The sequence below is a fragment of the Triticum urartu genome, chromosome 4 (assembly GCF_003073215.2).
Source record: "Triticum urartu cultivar G1812 chromosome 4, Tu2.1, whole genome shotgun sequence".
NCBI lineage: Eukaryota > Viridiplantae > Streptophyta > Magnoliopsida > Poales > Poaceae > Triticum > Triticum urartu.
In genome coordinates, this window is record NC_053025.1 from 6,022,174 (window position 1) to 6,027,047 (window position 4,874).

General features: G+C 42.2%; 1 long non-coding RNA gene across 2 annotated transcripts; it reads right to left on the minus strand.

The window, feature by feature from the left end:
- Window positions 1-567: 567 nt before the first annotated feature.
- LOC125553356 lies at window positions 568-4,362 on the minus strand. Of its 2 annotated transcripts, XR_007304035.1 has the most exons (5): window positions 3,765-4,362; window positions 2,914-3,047; window positions 2,667-2,831; window positions 1,485-1,552; window positions 568-889 (listed from the first exon to the last, which is right to left on the minus strand). It is a non-coding gene; the product is annotated as an uncharacterized LOC125553356 (long non-coding RNA). The 2 variants fall into 2 exon arrangements; XR_007304034.1 differs by having other exon boundaries at window positions 2,667-3,047.
- Between the last annotated feature and the right edge of the window lie 512 nt (window positions 4,363-4,874).

Genomic DNA, 4,874 nt, shown 5'->3' on the forward strand with positions numbered 1-4,874 from the left:
GGGATATAATTATTATATCTTGTTTACTTTAATGCATCTATATACTTGGTAAAGGGTGGAAGGCTCGGCCCTATGCCTGGTGTTTTGTTCCACTCTTACCGCCCTAGTTTCCGTCATACCAGTGTTATGTTCCTTGATTTTGCGTTCGCACTCCAAGAATTCTATTAATCCATGACAGATTCAATCCATCACATATCTATGCAAAACTGTCGTGGAAGGAAATACGTGACGGATCTGAAATCCGTCATGTGTATCGTGTCATAATTTGACCACTGTACACTCCATGACGGATCATCCAAGACCGTCACGGACCATGACGGTTCTTGTCCGTCATGGATGGCACTAACCTGACGGTGTTAACCTATCTACCACATCAGCATTTGACGTGGATCTGACATGGCAGCCCATGAAGTAATCGGCCCAATATGATTTCCGACACATTAAATTTTAGCACAACCAGCCCAATTGGAATTTTAGCCCATTAAATTTTATGTATGTCGAAGGCCCACAAGTTCCAATCCCAAAAATTAGCCCATCTCATTCGTCTTGGTCCATGAAAATTTTAGGAATGTCGGTCTCATTTCATAAAATATATGCTCATGTCATTCAATAAAAGAAAAGTACATCTGTCAAGTACTAGCGGAAAACTTAAAATTACAGTTATAGCCGAACAATACATATGTCAAATACGTACTAGCAAAAAATAAACTTAAAGCTACAAAACCCTGTGTTAATTCTGCAGCACCACAGACCTGCTGAAGGCTGGTCGAATGACAACCAGGGGTCATCCCCATGCATTTTTGGACGCGGATCCAGCCGTGGCCACCAACTTCATTGCAAGGAAAACCTTATATGCGAATATCTCACATCAACCCATCCTCAATATTGCCTGCACGTCAACAAACCTTAAGACAACATAAAAAATCCAATGCACCTTGGCACAGCGCATACCCCAGCGGCATGGGGCGAGTGATCTCATGTTTCATGTATGAACTGTTCTTCAATTATTTTTAAAGAATACACATTCTTCAATTAGTTTGTATATGGATAGCGTTTCCAATTACCATGCTCACTAATGAAAAATTACACCTTCTAATTGCAGCAGCAAGTGGGCTGGTTTTTGTACGAACACCAAGACCATGGTCTCGGAGCTACAATTATCCTACGATATTAAATAATTTTGTGGTAGGAACAACATATAATTTTGGTGGACTACATAGTGAATCTTGGGATTAATCCTTTTATTTATGTGATCATTTCTATTTTTTTATATTTATGTGCATGCATGCAGCGATGAGCCATCAGAATCACTTTAGTTAAAAACTCTGATTAAATTACTTCCTAGGAAAGCCATGTTAGTAAGATAATGATTACATATTAATTACCATGCTCCAAGCTTCATTAAGTATCATAACTAATAGAAGAAAACATTTAAGAGACAACGAACATGCAAAATATTTTCCTCATGGAAGATGGACAATTACCTGTGTGAGTATTGGTCCTTCTTTTACTCTTTAACTAGTCAATTGTTTAAAAAGCTAGGGAGATACACCTGCAATGAGTTCAAGAACATAATGAGATTTATTTGGTTCTTATATATTTCACTCAAAGAAATTAGGATAACAGCTTGGTGTAACTGGCACATTTGCTTTCCTATTTCTTATCATGTACTAATTTTACAATGGACCAGATACAGATACGCTGGTTCCATGAAGTATCCATGCATTCTGGTACTGGGGATACTATTGTTGTAGTTAGATAACCATGGTGCGGAAGTGCTGGAGCACAATTGGTTTCATGAACCTACAGCAGGCAAGTGATTTTTGTTACTCATAAGTAAATCTGGAAAAGAACTTGCAATGGTTGTCATCACGTTATGGGATGGTAATTCACACCGTCCTTGAGACTTGTGGTCATAATTAAAACACAGTTTCAAGGTTTACAGTAAAGATGCTTCCTCAGAACTTATTGTAAACACATCAGACACTGAGAAGCATTATGTGATGTTTCTGGTGCTAAGAGAACAAAACTATCTAAAGCTAATCATAAAATTGGCATGCATATTTTCTGATACTGTAGTTTTGGCTAAGTGCTAGTGCATAGGATCCCTGATCCCGAAAGCGCACACACACACTACATCACACAGAATACTCAAGGAACCATAGGTCATGGCCCACTCGTTTTTGTTGCTACAAGTACATCAACTCAACAAATGCATTTCTATGCCTGATGCACAGAACAAGTTTCTCACAAAACAATTCAGAAATAATATCGCTGGTATGTACAACCATAGCAGAAAGACTCGAAATTTGAACCATAGTTGTGCGAAAGGAAAGTAGAGAGCATATATTCCACAGCTAGAGTTCCATGTGCATGTTGAATTTGAAGAAATCAACCATAAAACATTTGACATTTGCATGGACATTGTCAGGTACAAAAATGTACCATGCCTTCAACATGAGAAAATTAGATGCGTGAAACGTCTACACAGACATGGATTTTCCACATGCCAAATTGATCATTATCATCCACAACTGAACATATATGACAGGTTACAAAACAAGCTTCTCGCAGAACAGATACCGTATGTGTACTGCCACTAATAGAGGGCCTCAACGTCCTGAACCATAATCATTGGAGAAGGCAGAAAGCACATATATACATACCGACAGTGATGTCGCAGCCACCAGTGAACTCGACATCGATGTAGAGCTGCGGGAGTGTGGGCTAGTTGGACTACTCCTCGAGCCCCTGCTCGAGCGCCTCATTGGCGACCACATCGTGCATCTCAGGGTACGTCCAACGAGCGAAGGATTGGCAACATAGTATATCTTAATTAAGAATGAAGCATGCAAGTATATCACAGAATCACGAAAAATCTAGCTAAATCATAAAGACTAAGCAGTAACATACCTTGAGCAGTACATCAACACTCGCTACAGTTTTAGAGATAACAAATTAAGTTGTGTGCCAAAACAGATCATAACCACTGGCTCCATTTTCTTGAAGCGGAAATGCTACAAGGCCAACTTCCAAGAAATCCATTCCTGAATTTTGAAACAGTGCAAGCACATTAATTCCATGAAAATGCCAGATGAACCCTAGTTTGCCACACCTGCCATTTAAGCAATTAAATAACTGGCATACAAGACTAAGAGAAATAGACAATAGACTATACCATAACACATGAGGAACATTACTAACCATGTCATAGGTTAAAATTCACATGCATAAAAGCAGGGGTTGCTCGTTCAGTTGTCCTATGGATCAGTACTTCAGTGGCATTACTGAACACATATACATGAGATCTGAATCTAATTACCAGGCTAAATAATGTGTACTCAAACAATTTGAATTCAGTATCAAGTCAATTTTAATGCACTCAAATCCAATATCAGGCCAATTAATGTACTCAAAACAATCTGAATCCGAGCCAGACATGAATTTCATATTGACGAACCCCTCCTTGTATGCGAGGAAGAAGAGTCGATATATGGGACACATGGACAAACAACATGACAAGGATTTATTTGTTTGCAGATTGAGAACATGACCATGACATACAGACTTGCATTTGCCAACACAACATATCTTCCAGTCAGAGTACCAAGAAATAGAACCTGTCTATTGCACATGTACCCAGAAATTACTAAATAGATAACCACGAACATCACCAACGAACTTTGACAGAATACAAATGAACCGCAAACCGATCGACTAGCCCTGTAGTAGGTAAGATCAGATCTTAAAAGGGACGAACTCACCCACGGAGATGAGGACGAGGAGCAACATGTAAGCGCCGGGCAGAGGCCCCTGGCAAAGCCGCAGAGGCAGCGCCCGTCGCTGCAGCGCGGGTGGCAGAAGGGAGTGGCTAGATCCGTGGCTGCGGCGCCACCTGTATCTCACCATAGCTCGCCGCCGACCGAAGATGGATATATGACCGCCGCACGGGACATTAGAGACTTCCAAATCCGGTGGTAGGGAATGATGAGCTCACCGCCGCTACCGCCACCTTGGCCTTCTCATTGGCGTCGATCTAGTTGAGATGGACAGTGCATCATTGGTTTGCGCTGTTCGAGTGCAACCGAGGAAGGTAGATTAATCTGCGCTGGGAGGAAATGGACCCGCCGCGACCACTACCGCCATAGCTCGAGGGCATGATCTAGACTGGGGTGGGGGTACGGGCTAGTGGCCATGGCCGTGGGAAAGATGGGGAGAGGGTGACACACATAGAGGGGAGAAGAGAGGGGTCGATGGATCGGGAGAGGTGAGGCCTATTCTGCGGCGGTGGCGGCATGGAGCGGGTGGAGGAAGATTGGTGGAGTGGTGGCGGCTGAGGGAACGGGAGGAGAGAATGGGGAACTAGGGTTAGGTGTGTGAGGACTGTGGAGTTAATAAATAAATGGGCTGGCTCAAAAATTTTCCACCCTGCCGCGTTTGCCACTTAAAAATTTGCACCTCCGCATGCTCTCTCAAACTTGAGGCGCGCCTTTTTCTTTCCAACTTTTATATACCACTGACTGACAAGTGGACCAAATAAATGGGCATAACAGACACATCAGCATGAGCCATCCATGACGGCTCATATGGCAACTAAAGAAAGAAAAAAGGGGCATAGCTGGTTGATTCGTGACAGTTTTTGTGACGGTCCTTCAATGCCCATCATCAAGGTGTTGCCGTTTTGGGGGCCATTCGCATCTTGTTGATCCATGACAGTTCCTGTGACGGTTTTCATGAACTTCACCCAAAATCCGTCATAGATTAATAGATTTCTTGTAGTGTTCCTTACGCGGGTTTGTTATAATGGGAACCCCTTAACAGATCGCCTTGAATAAAACTCCTCCAGCAAGGCCCAACCTTGGTTTTACCATTTG